Consider the following 21,310-nt stretch of genomic DNA (forward strand, 5'->3'; position numbering starts at 1 on the left):
GAGCTAGCTCACAGATAACGCATGTTTGTCAGGTTTTCACCATCTGTTTTTATTGCACTTTTTCTCATTTGATTTTTTTTTAATTTTTCGTTGTTTTTGTATTTTCTGCTTTTTCATTGTTTTTCGATTTTCTGCTTTTCCATTGTTTTTTGGATTTTCTGCTTTTTCACAGTTTTTTGTATTTTCTGCTTTTTCACTGTTTTTTCGATTTTCTATTTTTTCATTGTTTTATGGATTTTTTGCTTTTTCACTGTTTTTGGATTTTTTCTTCTTTGTCAGACATATAACTTCTTAACATGCATGCTATTGATGGGTTCCTCAAGCTAATCGCCATCCTGTGTTGATAATTGATATGCTCTTGACCCAATTACTGTTGTGACCACAAACGGACCTAACCAGTTTGGTTCAAACTTCCCTTTCTTTTCTCGATCAGACTAGTTTCGTGGATTTTCCTTTAGTACTAGTTCCCAAACTTGAAAGGCTCGTGGTTTGACCTTGTGATTATAACTTCGGCACATTCTTTGCTGATATACCTTTAAATGATCAAAGGCATTTTATCTTCATTCATGGATCAATTCTAACTCTTGCAATCTAGATACTCATTGTTCTTCATCTGGGATAAGTTTTTTTAATGATACTCGTAGAGAAGGTATCTCTACTTCTATTGGTAGTATTGCTTCTGATCCATAAACAAGAGAGAAAGGTGTGGCACCTGTTGGTGTATGAATACTGGTACAATAGGCCCATAGAGTAGGGTTCAATTGAATATGCCAATCTCTACCAGCATCATTCACTGTATTTTTGAGGTTTTTCAAAATAGTTTTGTATGATGCTTCTTCTTGCCCATTCCCTTGTGGATAGTAGGGTGTGGAAAATGTGTGTTAGATCTTGAATTTCTCACATAGCTCTTCAATATCCTAATTCTTGAATAGTCACCCATTATCGGTGATAATGGTCATGGGTATTCCACATTGATAGATGATGTAGTTCAAGATAAATGCAACAATTTGTTTTCCTGTGATATTTGTGAGAGGTACTGCCTCAATCCATTTTGTAAAATATTCTGTAGCTACAAGGATGAATTTGTGACCATTAGATGAAGAAAGATTTATCTTTTCTACTAGATCAAGACCCCATTGGTAGAAAGGCCAAGATGTTGCCAAAGCATGAAGTTCTTGTGTTGGTGCATGAATTAAATTTTCATGGATCTGACATTGTTTGCATGTTTTAGCTATCTGAAAAGAATCTCATTCCATAGTTGGCCAGTAATAGCCCAAGCGTATGAGTTTTTTCAAAAGGGTAAGACCACTTGAATGAGTGCCACAAATGTTGTTATGGACTTCATTTAAGGCCTTCTCAGATTCTTCTTGTTCGAGACATCTTAAAAGAGTACCATCCAGACCTCGTTTAAAAAGGGTATCCACGATAAGAGTATAAAGGGAGGATTGGCGAGTAAAGTTTCTCTTTTGATTTTTTGACAAATCAGGAGGTAGGGTGTTATCTTTCATATATGTATAAGTTTGGCCATAGCGGGAAGAATCATGCCCAACAAGGTGATAGATAGTTTGGGAATCAAGACAATTATGAGTAGGGTAAAACAAATCTTCCACCAGGAATTCATAACACTCTTGATTTTCCTATGTCTGAAGTAGAGAAGCAAGTGTTGCCATGGCATCTGCTTCTTTGTTGTCATTCCTTGGAATTTTCTCAAAAGTGATTTGTACAAAATACTTCTTGAAATCATCTACCACCTTTTTGTAAGGCATTAGTTTATCATCCTTTGTTTGGTAATCATCATTAATTTGATTAATGATGAGTTGAGAGTCTCCAAAGACTTGGAGTTGTATAATGTTCCATTCTATAGCCATTTTGATACCTGTAACCAAAGCTTCATATTCAGCTGTGTTGTTGGTGAATGGAAAGCTTAATTTGTATGCTTTCAGAATTGTATGACCTTGTGGTGTGATGAATAGAATACCTTCTCCTGATCCATGTTGTGTATATGAACCATCAAAGTATAATTGCCATATTTTTGTGGTGACTGTTAGGATATCAACATCAAGATATTCAATCTGTAAAGGATGATCATCTTGAAGCGGTGCCTCGACTAGTTGGTCTGCAATGACTTGTCCCTTGATAGATTTTATTTCCACATACTCGATATCAAACTCACTCATGATCATGATCCATTTTTCTAATCTTGCTTTTATTGTTTCCTTGTTGAGCAAATACTTCAATGGATCAATTTTAGCTATCAACTTGATGGAGTGAGATAGTACATAATGTCTTAATTTTTGAGAAGCAAAAACTACTGCCAAGCATGCTTTTTCTATTGGGGAATAGTTGAGCTCATATCCCATACCGATCAAGGTAGGACCTATAGAAAGAGATGCCATTTTTTCAGGTCCTTGATCTTCATCTTTCATACAACATCTTACTAGGTAGGCCATGGATTCATGAAATGAAAGCAGTACCATCTACGTATCATCAATGCCTAAAATTTGCTTATAATGGAGTTGAAGTCAGTATTCGTGCCGATACAAGCTATACTTGCAATGCATTACCATAGAGTGTTGATGTCTTGTTCCTCATAATAGAGCAACCTCTACAGCTGAAAGTTCAGAATCTTTGCTGAAAGATTTAGAAAAGAAATTGAAAATCACAAACAATGGCATAGATGGCTACAAAATAGAGCCTATACTCTCACTAATGTCTCTTCCTCCATCACCAAGACAATCAAGAAAACCATCAGAGGTTATGAAGCCACAAATTTCAGCTCCAAAAGTCATTTATGATGGTGTCCTTATATAGTCCTCTACTTCTCTTGCAGATGAAATAGAAGAGGATGATGTTCTCAAATAACTTTTCAAAGAAGATAGTGCAAACAAAGAAATATGACATTGTGAGATTTCCCCGACACAATATGGTCCAGCTATAAGATGCTTCAACACATGGGATATTTAGGTGTTGGTCCTCTAGGCAAGCATCAAAAAGGTATTGTTGAACCTATTCAGTTACAAACTAAGTTTATCAATGCTAAAGCTAGACTGGGATATGATCCAAGAAAGGAATCAGATCAGAAGCACACGTCCCACCATCAACTTAAGTGGAAGAAAAAGGTACTACCTTTAGCAACATAAGAAATTAATACTCCACAAACTCAGGAAGAGTGTGATGATGAACAAAAGGAATTGTCCACCCAAAGAGAGGAAACAGATGGTAATCAAGTTCCAATTATATCAGCTATAATACCACAAGAAGTAGAAGTCCTAGAGGATATTAGAGATGAAGTATACAGAAACAAAGAATTGTTTGCACCACTAAACATTCCCATCACATATATTGGCAGACAACAAGTAGATGATTCAGAAACTGATTCAAATGAGTATGAATGGGGTCCTGACCATCTCTCAGATACATCTACTATAGAAACCCCTGAAGAATCCAGTGATATCACAGATAATGCACAAGAGTTGATACACCTAAGGATGCAAAGGGAAATGGAAGAAATCTGACTAAAAAGATAAGAAGACTACAAGCAATAGCTAGAAGAAGAATGGACACAACTAATTTCTTCACCTACCAACCCTCCTAATGAGATAAGACAAATTAGGTACAAAACTACAAAAGAAGAACTAGAAGCTACAGAAACATAACCATTCATCAGTCCAGAGGAAGCTGAATGGAACAGACAATAGGGATTAATAGAACCATCAAGGTTATGTCCACAAGTGTGTCAAATACAAGCAATCAATTAACCAAATCATGAAGGAACTTGCAGCATCAAAGATGTGGGTATTGATACTATACATACTTTTACTAAGCCACTTGAAGACGAGTCAGAAACTTCATCCTACGACTCTGATGACTCAGACATGAGCTCTATTTATAACAATAACTATTCAACAATGCATTATGACTAATTTGTCATGAATGTTGAGATACTATCTGCTGACCCTGTTACTGTCACACCACGGTATGTAGTCTAGTCTGAAGTAGGTGACAACGCTAGAAGTAGGTCGGTTGGGTTAGGTCCAATAAATACTAACATGAATTTTTATAATTGTGTTGTAACTCTTCCTAGTCTCGAGACACATACGCAAGGTAGTCTTCTAGAACTCGACTGGTCAGTCCGAAGCCATGATGATAGTACTGTGAACTCCCTTAAGCTTGTTCCAACCTTATCCTTAATGCATCTAGAACTGATTGGTTGTACTCTTTATAACCAACCCTTGAATGTACCTACTTTTTCCAATGATTATAAGTTAGCCTATTATCTCAATGTAGTTGAACCCATGAACTTTTCCACCAGTGAATAGAGTGAAAACAAGATTGAAATAGATATCAAGTATCTTAGTCACAAAAATAAGAAAAATAAAAATAAAAGACCTGATGGCAAAAACCACATTGTGGTGGTGTCAAAATCTAAAAAAGAGAATATAAAGGACGTACCTAAAGGTGAAAACCTCTCTGAGGCGCCTGAAGGTGAGATACTTGATATACTACCAAGTCACTTCTAGGAGAGATCTTCCATATTGATTGAGCCAACTCAGTCAATGAACATTGGGAGTCAAGAGACTCCACACATAATTCATTTAGCTCAATCACTATCAACAAAAGAGTTAAAATATTTCAGCAACCATTTTTTAGAAAAGAAGATCAACTTTGCATGGATATACTCAAATATGCCAGGACTAGATCATGATCTCATCATGCATCATCTCTCTATTACACTAGGAGTTAAACCAGTCAAGAAAAAAATCCATAAGATGCATCCTCATGTGGCACTGCTAGTCAAGGCTAAACTAGAGAAATTGCTAAAAGCTAGATTTATTAGAGCTATAGACTATGCAGAATGGATATCAAACATAGTACCTGTATCAAAGGTAGACAAATCTATTTGAGTTTGCATAGACTTTAGGGATCTAAAAAAAGCATGTCCGAAAGATGATTTTCCATTGCCCAACATTGACATGATAGTAGATATGATTGCTGGATATGAGATGTATTCATTAATGGATGGATTCTCTAGTTACAATCAGATCAAGATAGTACCTAAAGATCAAGAAAAGACAACTTTCATGTGTGCATGGGGAACCTTCTGTTGGAATGTTATGCCATTTGGGCTAAAGAACACAGGAGTAACTTACCAAAGAGTAGTAACCACTATCTTCCACAATATTATGCACAAAAACATGGAAGATTATGTTGATGACACCCTAGTAAAAACCATGAAGAGATCTATGCATATTCAATAACTAGGCCTCATACTGGATAGAATGGAAAGATTCAAGCTCCAATTAAATCCTAAAAAGTGTACATTTGGAGTAACATCAGGAAAATTGCTTGGCTACATAATTTCAAAAAAAGGAATTGAGGTTGACTCTGAAAAGGTCCAAGCTATAATGGAAATGCCTCCACCCAAAAATATCAGTCAAATGAGAAGTTTACAGGACCATCTTCAGTCAATAAGGAGCTTTATATCTCAGCTAGCAAACAAAGATCAACCCTAAATGAAGGTATTAAGGAAAGGAGTTCAATACAATTGGGATAAAGATTGTGAACAATATTTACAATAAATCAAAGAATATATTTCTAATCCACCCATATTAATGCCACCGATTCAAGGTAAGCCATTGATTCTATACATATTAGCCACAGATACTTCACTGAGGGCACTTCTGGCACAACAAGATGACAATGAAAAGGAACGAGCTATCTATTACATCAGAAAAAATTTGGTGTCGTATGAAATGAACTACACTATAATAGAGAAAGCATGATTGGCATTGGTCTTTGGATCACAAAAATTAAGGCACTATATGTTAGCACACTCTATTAAGCTGGTAGCCAAGATTGATCTGCTCAAATATCTTCTCAGTAAAGCAACGCTTACAGGGAGACTGGCCAAATGGGTCATGGTTCTTACAGAATTTGATATTGAATATGTGGAACGTAAAGCCATCAAAGGATAGGTAATTTTAGACCAACTTGTTGATACTCCACTTGAAGATAGTCAACCTCTGCATATAGAATTAATAGATGAATCAATCATCCACCTTATTGAACAATCATGGAAGATGTTCTTTGATGGGTATTTCACTCAACATGGTTCTGGTGCCGAAATAATTTTTATTACTCAAAAATATTCAATTCCAAAAGATTACAAGATTCTCTTCCCTTGCACAAACAACATTGTAGAATATGAAGCTTTGGTAAATGGATCAAGCTGGCCATCGAGTGGAAGATTGTTGAATTACACATCTATGGAGATTGTCAACTCATCATCAACCAAATCAATGACCTATATCAAACAAGAGATGAGAAACTGATGCCTTATAAGAGAATGGTGGATGATCTCAAGAAATAATTTGCCTAACATAAAGCCATCAAAGGACAGGTGATTGTAGACCAAATTGATGATGCTCCACTTGAAGACAGTCAACCTCTGCATATAGAATTCCTAGATGAATCAATCATCCACCTTACACAACAATCATGGAAGATGTTCTTTGATGGGTCTTTCACTCAACATGGTTCTGGTGCTAGAATACTTTTTATTAATACTCAAAAATATTCAATTCCAAAAGCTTACAAGATTCTCTTCCCTTGCACAAACAACATTGCAGAATATGAAGCTTTGGTAAACGAGATCAAGCTGGCTATCAAGTGGAATATTGTTGAATTACACATCTATGGAGATTCTCAACTCATCATCAACCAAATCAATGACCTATATCAAAAAAGAGATGAGAAACTGATGCCTTATAAGAGAATGGTGGATGATCTCAAGAAATACTTTACCTTTGTATCATTTCAGCAGATCCCCAGAATAGCAAATAGATCAGTGGATGCAATGGCCACTTTGATAACTCAATGATGAATAGATCATACCAAATTGGTACTAAGAGGGGGGTGAATCAATACAAACAAAAACACATTCCTAAAACCGGTTTGTCATCAGACACTGTGTTTTGGCAGATAAATAGTAACACCAGTCTTAAATAGAGTACAATCGGCAAAACCTAGAATAACTGAGACAAGCATAAACCGGTTGACACTTATCCTCTCATACAATCTAATACTTCATTTTCATTTCACCCTAGTGCATGAACAAGTAATCTATCATAAAAAATATATAAACAACTAGATCAACATGATTTACCTTAAGACACAAATCACTTAAACCATCACATGAATAACACCACACATGACACACAAATTTTTTCAAGTGGAAACCCAACTCGAAAAAACCACGATGGGGATGAATACCCACAAGCTATTTTTGAATTCTTTAGAAGTCTGCTCTGTTAGGAGCCTTTTCTGGTTAAATATTGATACAATAGGTTCTATTAGGAACCGATCCTATTAGGGATCACCCAGTTAAGGGATGGCTAGAATACTTGGTTAAGGGTTAAACCCTGTTAAAGGTTACCTTGTTAGAGGATTTAAAGAACTCAATGGTTTTGAGTCTCCCTGTCAAAGGATTTATAGTAAGCCGGTTAAAGCTACCCTGTTAAGGGATTTCCCAACTATTGAAGTGGTTAGAGATCAAGGGGTATTACAATGATCTGGTAACAACACTCAGTGCCAATGCAGATCCATTTTAGCTCCTCTTCACCTTCTGCACTTACACTTTGTAGGTATCACTTCTCTCCTCTGGTCTGGTAAGAATCACTTATCTCTTCACTTGGATACACATACACAAATTTTACCAACAACCTCAGAAAGAAACACAACATTGACCTTATAGGAAATAGATAGGTTGGTAGCATAAACCCTAAACCCTAAACTTGTTAGGTTGAGCAATTCAAATGGTTCGATCCTGACTGTTGAGCACATTGCATTAAATGCAACAGTCTTGAACCGATCTCAAGACATTCTCCATCGTTCATTTTCCACCGCTTTCATGGCGGCTGATAACCCATCACATGTTTTTACCGTTTATAGACTTCGCACATTCCTAAGGTAGATAGGAACACTCTCCTTCATGCAAGATCCTTCACGTGCACAAGGCTGACATGGCAACATGATCTATTCTTTGTTACAATGCTAACTCATCACACAAAGTCATCGGTTGAGTCACACAAGCTTGAAGCACTTCAACTGGAAACCCTGAAGTTGAGACTACCAATCGGTAGTCATACAGAGCTTCCATGTACTGGTTCCCATAACCACATGCCGATTCACCTTGAACAAACACACCACTTCACTTTGGCACATATACCAGTTCACAATGTTATACTTGTTCTCACATATACCATTTCTTGGTAACATACCGGTTCTCTCTTGTTCAACATATTAACATCAATGACAACATACAATGTCATCATGTCCTCATACCGGTTCACATAATGCCAACACACTTTGGCATCTATACCAAAGCTACAAGAATATATTTTTCGCTTTGAATTCTTGGTGGAAGAGTTACATTATCTGGTCTATGATTCTCCCGAGTCCCAGATGATCTATTCTATTATTGGACATGACTCATCTCATTATAGCCACATTTACTCTTACCTGCATGACCAAGTTGTCCCTGCTAATATTTCTCGAAATGGAAAAAGGAACCTAATCTAAAATGCATTATGGTACATCATCATTGCTAACAACCTATTCAGGTGAGGTTTAGATAATACTTTTCTTAGATGTCTAGAAACTAAGGAGTCCCAATGCGCATTATCTGAGGTTCATGAAGGTGTTTGTGGATCCCATTCGAACAGTCTAACTTTAGCATGAAAACTACTAAGGGCTAGCTACTACTGGCCAGACATGGAGAAAGAATCTATAAAATTTGCTAAAACCTGTGAAAAGTGCCAACTGGATGGGCACCTTATCCATGCTCCAGCAAGGGATCTCATACCCTTTGTGACACACTAGACCTTTCAATAGTGGGCGTTTGGTCTAATTGGCCAAATATATCCTGCATCATCTAACGAACACAAATTTATTATCACTGCCACTAAGTACTTCACTAAGTGGGTAGAAGAGATTGCACTCATCAAGGCAACCGACAAACAAGTAGCTCTATTTATTCTTAATTATATCATCTGCAGGTATGGTATACCTTCATCCATTATAACTGACAATGGAGGACAATTCAAGAACAAAGATCTAAATGAACTCTGTGAGAAATTCAAAATAAAACAACACTGGTCATCAGTATATTACCCTCAAGGTAATGGACAAGTTGAGGCATCTAACAAAAACCTATTGACTATCTTGCACAAAACAGTGAACAAATCTGGGAAGGATTGGCATCTGCATCTCAATCCTACCCTATGGGCTTATAGAACAAGTATCAGAACACCTACTAGGGCTACACCCTTTTCTTTGGTGTATGGGTCTGAAGCAGTATTACCTATTGAGGTGGAAATACCATCTCTAAGAGTTTCTTTGCAAGGTCTTGTTACTGATGAAGACTATAGAATATCTAGCTTGCAAGAGCTCAAATTGTTGGATGAGCATCGACAAGTGGCATTTGATCATCTCAGGGTGTATCAAAAGAGAATGTCTAGAGGATATAACAAGAAGGTTCAACAAAGAGAATTTCAGGTTGATGACCTAGTTCTAAGAGAAAATCCTAAAAATCAACAGTTTTGAGACAACAAAGAGAAGTTTGAACCTAACTGGCTGGGTCCCTATATCGTTACTGTAGCTTTTGGCTCTGGTTCCTATTAACTCTCAACATTGGAAGGAGACCAACTCCGTGAACTAATCAACACCATCCATCTGAAGAAATTCTTCACCTAAATATTCTCTACTCCAGCAACCTATACAGCTAAAAAGTCCTGAAGAAATCCTAAAAATTAGAAAAAGTCTTGAAGAAATCCTAAAAATAATACAAAGTCCTGAAAAAATCCTAAAAATCAGAAAAAGTCCTGAAGAAATTCCCCAAAAAAAAAAAGAGGAAAAAAGAGAGAAAATGCCTTGGTGAAAACCTAGTAAACAGGCACCTTGGTAAAAAAAAAAAAAGAATCTCTGCCAAGCAGGTGAAAACCTGGCAAATAGACACCTCTTGTACTCAAGCGCTCCATCTATCAATGCAACGTTGGCATCCTCTCTTTCAAGCATCTTCTACTTTCGCTCGTACATATTTTAGTCACTTTTGTGACATCATGGTTCGTTGGAACCCTCGGGGCTTGAAAATGGTCATTGTCCTAGTCTTAGATAATCTACAAGAGCACATTACATATCCTAAGCAATGTCAAACAAGTCATCTTTTCGTCAGTGAAACATGGTCATCCACTCCGAGTCAGTCACCTGTCTCCTGACTACTGAAGAGTTTTATCACTGAGTAAACAAGCAAAACAACATAACGGAAAACAATCACTAAATAGTTTGAGCCATGACTGAAGATTTTCTTTGTATGTTGTATTTTATATTGGTTTTTGATTATTATCCCTTCGAGTAACTCGAGGAAGTCTATTGTGACTAAGAGGAGCAAGGATTGGGGGCATAATATTTTCTTTGTTTCCTTCTTGTAGGAATGATCCCAATGATCTGGAAACATGTAAATTAGTTGGGTATCTGTGATAAGAGCCTTCACATTAAGGTGAAATCACCACGCATACCTCAACTCCACTTATTTGAATGCTACAGGGAGGTTCCACATCATTCCTTTGTTCGTTTTGAGGGAATTTCTTTATGATGCAATTCGGGTCCCTGTGAAATTTGTCCAAGGATATGAATGAAAAAAGGGATCATTGCGGACAAGATAATTAATATTGCACATGAAAAGCAAGGAACTCTAATTTGCCTATTGTGGTTGTAAAACACTCAATGATAAAAATTAAGCTTTTCAAAATCCAGTGACTAGGTTTAGGATTGCATCTCATTTTGCATTTCGTTCTGCATCTTGTAAATTTAGAGTGATTTTGGTATGGTAACAATGATCTCTTTATCTTTTGAATGAGAGTTGGAAGTTTCATCATTTCTTCACTAAGTGGTTTCTTCCTCATCATTTCTCTGATCGAGTACTTGTGTATTGAGATGTTAGCTGCATACATAAGCATTTTACATAGATTCATACACTATCATTCATTTGAATTCACCTTATGGCATTGCATAGAAAAATAACATTTGCATTACTAGTTACTCATTCTCCTCATTTATTTGCATCAAAAGAAATAAACATAAACATCCATATTCCATTTGCATTCATTCATCTATACTAAAAAGATATGCATAAATATAGAATAAAGCATATAGAACAACATCTCATAATCAATCAACACAAGTACGATGAAATCAAATCAAGAGCTCGTAAATCGGCTATCCTGAGTCCATTTTCGGGATCGAAATCAAAATCTGACGTCTATTCTCTCATCAAAATTTATTGACGTTAACCACTTAGCGCTTTCATCAACTGCTCATTCTCTTCTTCAATTTGCGCTCAATTTCTCGTTAATCAACACTAAATCTCAATTGAATTCTCACATTAACTCTTATTTTAATCTTCAATATTAATCTTTGTTATCAAATAATTATCATTGACCTTATGACCTCACATCTTCAAATGTCGAGAAAATTTTCAAATCTTCAAGCAACCAAGCTTCATCAAATCAATCGCTAGGGGCATATCAGTTTTATCAATTCATATCAAGCTGATATTGTCTGTCTGAATCAATCTCTTAACATTAATCAGTTTCATCACTTTTCATCAAGCTGATTATTTGTTTAAAATCAATCAAGGGTTTAAAGACTATCTTTGATCACACTCAATCTAAGAAGATGTTTAGTTTCATCGCATCGAATCAAGATGGACAGTTTATCTTCGCTCATTGTATCTTGATCAATCAAGTTCAAGATCAATTTTTATCTTCACTCACTGTGTCTAGTTCAATCAAGTTCTAGATCAGTTAGATCCGCTTCTTGATCAATCAAGTTCAAGTTCGATATCTTTTGTTTTCTATCATTCCTAGTTCAATCAAGTTCGGGATCAATATCACTTGAATCAGACTTCATTCACCTTTGTTGCTTTGAATCAAGCTAAACACCACGCTCTTCATCTAGTTCGTGATCAATCAAGTTCAGAACTGGTATCTCCTAGACATCAACTATTATTTGAACCAACGTGTTGCTCGCACATTAATTCAAAGAGGGGAAAATGTATTACCCTAAAAAAGGGTCATCTAAACCATGAGCCCCTAATCTCGACAACATCACCAAGGTCCTAACCAAAGGCAATTAAATCAATCTTGAGCACATTAATTAATTATTTAATCATCAAATGTCACATGGCAAATTAATCAACCAATATTAATTAAATATTTATTTAATTAATTAAATCATTCCAAGTAAATCATTTTAAACAATTATCTTATTTATTTTATTAAATATCCTAGCATTTTTAATTAAATAAATCAATTTGCCATTAAATCTTCAAAAAAGGAATTAATTGACCAAGAAATAATTAAAAATTGAGAAAAGAAATCAATTGGAGATAATCTTTAAAAACAAATTAAAAATTGATAAATAATCTCAAAGAAAGCAATTAAAACAATGAAATCTTAAAATTGAATGAAATAGAGAATAAATCAGTTTTTTTTTTTTTTTTTTTTCTGATTTTATCTTAATTTTAGTTCAATTTCCTTTAAAATTGAGAAAAGCATCCAATCACATCAATTCAGCTGGATTGTGCTTCTTCTTGGAAAATCTTGACCGCTCATCATCATTTGATCTTAGCCTTTGGTTTCTTTCTGAATTTTCTATAAATTCAAGCTCTCATCTCTCATTAAAAAAAAAATCCTTGAGAATATATTGTTATTATGTTGTTTTTACTCTAGGTTCACTGAGAATTTGCATTGAGATATTGCATATAAGTTATTTCATATTTTTTAAATCATTTAGCTTAAATATTCATATATTTCTTAAATCATGTTAGATTAATCTTGCATCCATTTAGCTCATATTCATGCTCATATAGATTTTAAAATCCTTTGTTTAGGTGTTGTTTAGTCACTGGATAGCTTAGAAATCTGAGAGCAATCTAAACTCGCATCTACTAGAAGGCAATGGGTCACTTTGTAATGGTTTATTATTCATTGATTATTGATTTACTAACCATGCATCTAATGACTTAATTGAAGTGTTGTGTATTCCAGATATAGATACAGGTCCACTTTTCACACACACAGGTATTTCAGATAATCTATCAGTCACTTGCCTGAGAAACTTTAATTTACTTTCATACATTTCAATATTGAAGGTGCTAGCATATATCTTGACTTAGTGCATTTCTGAGCTTCTAGGAAGTAATTGAAGACCTATCACGAAATACACATCTTAAGAAATCCATAAGTTAGCTTATATCAAGTTTGGTAGCTCTATCCAAAGGTTTATGTTTCCTTCATAATGTCCATCATGGTTCCCAACCCAGTCTTGAACTTCATTGTTTGAAAATTGATAAAAGTGAGAAAAGAATGCAATTATAAAAAATATAACAAAAAAAATGAAAGAAGAAAGAATTATCAAAATCTCAAATAGAAAGGGTTATTCAAGTACCTCCACCGGGGCTATGAATGTCTGGCTGGCAATAGAGAAATACTTGAAGGGAACCAGAGGTATCTTTGTCGGGGCTATAGATGCCTAGCTAGCAGCAAAGCTATGCCCAAGATATCCTTGCATGTTGGGAACTGCATACTTCACCTACGTAGTCTGGATAAAGTCTACCTTGCTTGGTTGTAACGAAACTCAATGAATGGTTAATGAATCATTTCCACACACTTACGGTTTCAATTGTAACTTGGGCCTCTTTTTTGAGTTGTATTGTATGACTATAAACCAGAGATTCTTCGTTCTTGAAGGGTTAAGTGCTTGAAAATGTGTGGAATCATTTTCCCAACTGAGTCGCCATGTGTTATGCCCTGCATAACACACCCCAACTTTTTGCTTCTCAAGCTGGGGACCCCCTTTTTTTCTTGCTTTGTTTTCTTCCTATTTCCTTTTCATTTTCACTTCGGAACCTCGAGTGTTGCTTCTATTTTGTATCATTTTTTTCATGTTATGAAATACCTGCCTCTGGGGCACTGTCACGAAAGTGAGCAATGAGTGCTAGTTTTGTAATAGTTAAGTGGAACCCCAGAACCCCAAAGTCTTCATTGTGTGTCTTCTCCTTGGTTGTTGTTGTCATCATATCTTTTCTTGTTCATTTTTCTTTTGTCCTCCCTTTTCCAGGTTGGTCTTTCATTTCCTTGTCCTTGTTTTCTTGATTTTTTCATGTTTCCTATTTTTTGTAGTTTAGGGTTTAGAGTTAGATTTCATGCTTTGAATAAAATTAACTTTTATCGATCCATAGGCTATTGGCCTTTTTTCTCGGATTCCCAAAATCCTCAATAATGAACCCCAAAATCTTGAAATCCTCAATAATGGACCCTAGAATCACGAAATCCCAAAATCCTCAATAATGAACCCCAAAACTCTGGAATCCCGAAATCCTCAATAATGAACCCCAAAATCTTGAAATCATCAATAATGAACCCCAGAATCCCGAAATCATCAATAATGAACCTCGAAACTCCAAAATCCTGAAATCTTGAAATCCTCAATAATGAACCCTGAAATCCCGAAATTATGAAATACCTGCCTCTAGAGCACCAAAAAGGAAGTGAAGAGTGAGCGTTGGTTTTGTAATAGTTAAGTAGAACCCTGGAACCCTGAAATCATCAATAAATAGACCCCAGAATCCCAAAATTTCAGAGTCCCTTATGATTTTGCTAATATGATGAAACTGATTATGTATCTTATGTTGCATATTATGAAATACCTACCTCTAGAGCACCGTTACAAAAGAGAATAGTGAACGCTAATTTTGTAATAGTTGAATTAGAGTTATGGAACCTTCCACCTCATCCAGAAAGAAGACTAGAGAGTACAAAGGAGGTGCTCAGAGTTTTAAAATTCAAAATGGAGTATATTTCGATCCACTAATCACTTCCATAGAATGTTTCATCAACAACTACCAAAACTACAAGAGGAATAAAGGACAAACATGCATTTGGAAAAAGAAAAATGCATGTTGAAGCAGTGCCACCACCCCAACCACTATAGCTTCAACTAATAATGGATGTCACACTTACTTTTTGGGCATTATTTTTGCATGTTATGAAATAACTGCCTCTGGAGCACCGTTACGGAAGTGAACAGTGAGCACCGGTTTCGTAATAGTTAAGTGGAGTTCACAGGAATTTACTTGCATGCCAATTGCGGCTCCCATCATTTTGTAATGCTAGTTTTGCATGTTGGATTACCATCACCACCACTACAACTAGGCCTTCAACTGACGTTGTAACTCACATTTCCTTTTTGGGTGAGATTTATGCATGTTACAAAATACCTGCTTCTAGGGCACCATTTTGGAAGTGAACCTTGAGTACCAGTTTAGTAGTACTTAACTGGAGTTCAAAGGTAGAGACTTGCATGTCAACTATGACTCCTTGCTTTTGGTAATCCTTAATTTAGGCATGATGTCGTCCTAAGGTGTAGGGAAAAACTCTCTAAATTGTAGAACTTGGGCCATTTTGAGGGTCCGTGAATTGATGATTTGAGGTCCATTCTAGAAATTCCATAAGAGATTTATGCAAATTTTAATAAGTTTAGAATATTTTGTGGTACTCTTTGAAGTTTAATACAAAAAGTAGCTTGTGGATTTCCTGATCTACTTATGTGTTCTATATGGTTGTGTTCTTCGTGATCTGGTAACTTCTATCATCTGAATCAACAACTAGTTCTTTTGGATGCTTTATTATTTTATGAATCATATTACGAATGTAAATGGTATATGAGGATTAAATTGATAGGTCGATTATTGGTTGGGTGATATTCATTTCTGTTGGTGTGTAAAGTTGTCTGGCTTTATATATTTTTCTAAGTTCACCATTTGAATGTTGATTTAGCGGTATTGATAATATTTAGATTATGAAATTCTAATTGTGTGGATCATTGAGTTGTTATTGTATAAATTTCATTGTTATTTTCTTGTTCCCCTAATCTATCTTTTATTGTTTATTTTGAGAAACGAAAAATTGGAAAAATACAAAAAAATAGGCAATTTGAAGTAGTTACAACCAACAGACCCCTTGATAGGTACAATCACATCAGCCACTGGGTTGGCCATCACTGTCGAGACCTGACTATAGAGACCTTGGAGTAATTAGTCTTTCAAGATTGATTTATTTTTAGGAAAAGGTGGTGAGTGTTCACATAAACTACCTGACTATTGGAGAGTGTGTCAAAACACCCATCAACAAGACCCACCTCAAGTTGTTATTTTCTGAGGAACTAGGCTCTGATACCAATTATTGGAATCAAGGAACACTGAGAGGCGGGGTTAATCAGTGTTTTACATTTTTTTAACTTTGTCAACCTGTCCTTTAAACCACTTAATGCATATGAAGGAAATTAAAGTGCAGAAACATAAAGTAAAGATCATCAATACCATAACACCAATATTTTACGTGGAAACTCGGTTAAGGGAAAAACTACGATGGGATTTAAACCCATAATATTAATACTTTTTTAGAGGTATAAAAAAATTACATAAGGGGAATGCACATGTATTCAAGCACACTGCCTAGAGCTCACTGCTCAATGTTTACAATAAGGGCTACAACCCGGAAGGCTCACTACCTTACAAAAGAGTTACAAAGGTAGCACACATGAAGATGAACTATGAAATGGCATCTGCAAATTCCTGGAATAGTTTTGGTCAAGAACAAAATACCGTATTTGACTCAACTTTGTAGAACTACTATATTATGATATTTTGCATCATACCGAAGCACAAATATTCATCTTACGCATGTGAAACTATGCACAATAAATCATTCTCACATCCCACATAACCATCGATATCCAAAATGATCAAATAAACCTGTCCTATATATCCTCATCACCAATTTTAGGTCAATTCCATGTCAGCCCAAAAGCTGCATAACACGCAACATGAAACGTGTTACCCAAGTCGGTTCAAATTGATCCAAAAACAACTATGCAGACCAAAACAAAATATCCATACGCTTTCCATATGTTAGATTATCGACCTGGAACACATAAATACTCACCAAAATTTATCTGCAAGATTCTCATACTAAATTTCCACACGTTACTGTTGATAACCACTATTCTAGCCAAACACCAATCTACCGGATCTTACCAACCAACATGAAACTTAACATCAGAGGCCATAAACCTCAAATAAGGTAAATTGCATATCCACAATTCATCTCTCAGATCTGCAAAGCAAAATACTCAACCAAAATAATCTTGTAACCAATGAAGTGTACACTCTGTCGGATACACTGTTCTCACCAGACCTTATAAATACTTGATCAACCTTCAATCAATCTTCCAGAATGATGAAAAAATGAACTAAGGATGCCAAATCTGATATGAGTTTCCATCAATGACAACATCTCAACATACATGTTGTGTCTCTTGCCAGCAATTGATTGTTGGAGAAGGCAAATTGGACAAAGGGATACGACCACCCCTATTGATGGATTGCAACAAACCTAACCTCTGATGGAAGGCGTGTTCTCTCAAAGAATCCTCATCAAACTCATTGTTACGACCATGGAGATAATCATGGAAATGATGTAAAAAGGTCCTATGTTTCAACGAGAGTTTTCAATTGATATACAAGAATTTCCAATGCTTAAGAAGTTGTTTCAAACTAGGTTTCTTCTTCTTGACTTGATGGTATATTGACTTCTTGGGATGTTTGATCATCTTGGACTTATGGAACATGAAGGAAGTTGACTAAAAATGTTGATTGTGCGGAGATGTCGAAGCAGAGCTTAGACATTGAAATAGTGAGGCAGAGATGTTGAAACTCAGAAATGACAGGGCAAAGATGCTAATCAATAGGTTTGACTTGTTTGATGTGAAATTTTGATGAAAAGTTGGTCAAATTTGGTCAAATCTGGAAAATAATTGATCGTCATCTACTCTTGGCAAGAAAATATTAGATAAAGTATACATATTGGCCAAGGGAAATGCTTGATAGAAAGTGCAAAAGTGATTGGGGGCCTAAGTTAGCCCAAACAAATTTTACTAGTATTGCACAAAATGAAGACACGCATCAAACATATGACTTTGGTTGGAAAATGGAAACCATTCAATAGGCCTCTCACACAAGTGATACCTCAAACAAGTAGATAGATAGAGATTCTAGTAGCACTGGCTCCCCCTTATAGTGCACTCACTTCTCAGGCATACCAAATTATCTTACCTCAAAGATTCAAACATCCTTTAACCAAGGGAATCCTATCTCATCTTGAGTGGGTACATGAGAGGTAACTTCAGGGTATGATCCGCATCCCCTGCACTATGAATGCAAGATTTTTGGTTACTACAACAAGGTTCCTAGTTTAATTATGAGGGATCACCAATCCAATGATGGATTCTCGAAGGAAGTCACCTAAGGATTTAACTGAGCTTATCGGTGCAGAGGGGGCCTCCACATATGTTGAATTCACTCAACAATTTAGCTTTCTGACTGGTATATTTATATAGCAGCTCAGAAAACTCACTTGAGATCGTGTCAGGAGAGTTGATATCCCTGATGTGTCCCAATTTGAACTACCCTTGTGAGGTGATGAAATCCATAATAAAGAATAGCCCTCTCTACAAAAAAAAAATTTGGTGTTGTCAATCACCTTTCTCATCACCCAAGGTGTGCAAAGGTGAGGGGAGAGGATAATAGGTGTGATGATGGGTCCACCCTACACAAGCGCAAGTACGCAAAATACGGAAGATGTTCCACATACAAGTACTTTCTAATCTAAGAATGTGAAAGGAAATGAACTAATACTAGTGAGAAAAATTGAGTCTTTGGCAAGTGTGCTACAACAAATAAGTTAGTAGCCTTAGAATCTTGTCTTGGACACACAAAAATCAGCTTGCAAAACTCAATTTTGATTAGTAACCAAAAAACCTTACTAGCCCTAGCATAGATGTTGAAGCACAGGCGCAGACGTCGAACATCTGCACAAACATTGAATGTATACGCAAATGACAAAGTAGGCCCAGACTAAAAATTCAAAATGTAGAAAGCATAAAAGTTTGAGAATTTAAATTTGAATTTGATAGCAAAAATTAATACCTATAGAGACGTTGTTCTACAGTGCAGACGTTAGGCGTCTACATAGACGTCAAAATGTAGAAAACAAAGAACGACTAAGACAAAAAAATTAATTTTTTAAATTTCGAAAAGAAGCTGGAAGACAGGCTTTGCACAAACGTCAACCATCTACGCAAATGTTGATGCATCGATTAGCCCGCAAGAAAATATGTTAGCCTAAAAATTTGTTATTTCTACCAAAAAACAGTAGCTAAAAATACCTAAGTAGTTGTTTTTGTGATTTTTTAAATGATTTTTTAATGTTTTTGTGCTTTTTAATTGTTAAAATTGTAAGAAAAAGCTCAAGAAACAATGTTAAAAGACACTGAGGGTAGAGACACCAAAGTGTAGAATGCAGATGCCGATTGCCAAAACCTGCAAACACAGAGCAGGAAAATTTGAAATTTTAAAATGTAGACGTTGATTTAAAGCAGAGACGTTGATCTAGTAAAGAGGAGACATCATTTTGCAAATGGAGATGTCGAATCGGAACCTGCAAATAAAAAATTCACAAAACCTCACAAAAAGGATTAGAAAAAGGGACGTGGGTCCCATCGAGTGTGCCAAAATGAGCCAATGGGAGACTTTACAATGGTAAGAAGGTTAGTTTAAAACAAAATAAACATTAAACTTCAAACAAAGACAAAAAAAAAACCTTATACCTTTGCAAGTGAGTCTACTTGTTCCTCCGATTGGACCTTGGATGAAGTTGAAGATGCGCCCCTCCTCAACTTGTTTGGATTGGTCCATAATGGATTTGTATATTTCTCTCCAAACACAACAACACCAAGATAGATTGATGGATGAGTAGATAGATGATGGAAAATGACTAAGTATAGAAATAAAATGACAATAAGAGTGATGCTATGATGGCTCTAAGTTTATACTAACAACATGTAATTGCACAAAAGATGGATTTTCAATGGAGGGGAAGAGACCCCAATTTATAGATTTGAGAGAATGAGAATGGAGGGCCAAGATTGATTTGAAATGAAGGGTGTAGATTGAAGGAAAGTGATGGAATGGATTGAGAGGAAAAGGTGTGGCAACCAAGATATTTTCTGAAAAAGAATTTCATGTCTCCACACTCCACAAGGTGCATGGGGTAGAGATCCCCCAAGTAAATTGGGAGGATAAAAAGGAATTAAAAATTCTTCGGGAGAGCACAAGAGAATTAAAAAAATCTCAAACAAATGGATTGCATGGGGGAAAGGAACTAAAACTTCCTTGGGAAGTGGGGGTGCATAGGATAGTGGGAGAATTTGAAATCCTTGAAATGACCAAAGTTGGTGCATTTAAGGTTGGGGGTTGAGAAGGGGACAAGCCATTTATGGAAAATGGTTGAATTATTTCTAATTATGGGGATTAGGAATGTGCAAATGATTAGCAAGAGGGAGATTAGGTGAGTTAATGAAGAATTAGGGAGAACGTGGACAAGTTAGGAGGATTCAACAAGAGGAGAGAGAATGAGAGGAGGAATTAAAAATTGGAGAATAATGGTAAGCATGCTTCTAGAAGAATTAATTAGGCTAAGCGAGGATTAGAAGAAGTGATTTGTAGGAATCACATAACATAAGTTAATTAATTTAAATTAATAAACTAAAGGGGACTTACAAGAATTAATTGATTGGACAACTTTAGAAGAATGGGAATAATTAATTTATTTAATAAATCAATTATTGAACAATAGTAACAGGATTAATTAAATTTAATTAATTTTAAAAATCTACACCACTAGTCAGAGATTCAGAGGTAAATCAATACCCATAAAACTCTTACACACAACCTCTATCTCTTGCACCTTATACATAGGAGATATAATACAAGAAACCGTAGTGGATCCGGCCTTATCTCCATTCTAGAAACCCTATGACGTGTCAAAATAGACATCAACACATGTCCCTCCCTTTTACTACTCATTTATGTGTTCGATGCATTTTATATTTTCTATTTCAAGAGTGCAAACTTCTGGAGGCCATAACTTGTGAACCGTGTGTCCTATTGATGATCTGTTTGAAGTGCCAGAAAGCTCGCGAAGTTCTCTATCACCTCGTAAACACTATGTTATTTATGGCCACTTTTCAGGGCATTTAAGATCCTCTAAAGTGCTCAAAATTAAATTTAAACCTTTCATTGCACCCCTGCAAAATGAAAACTTTAATATCTTGAAAAATATTTAGTTTAAAA

The sequence above is a fragment of the Cryptomeria japonica genome, chromosome 5 (assembly GCF_030272615.1).
Source record: "Cryptomeria japonica chromosome 5, Sugi_1.0, whole genome shotgun sequence".
In the NCBI taxonomy this organism is placed as follows: Eukaryota; Viridiplantae; Streptophyta; class Pinopsida; order Cupressales; family Cupressaceae; genus Cryptomeria; species Cryptomeria japonica.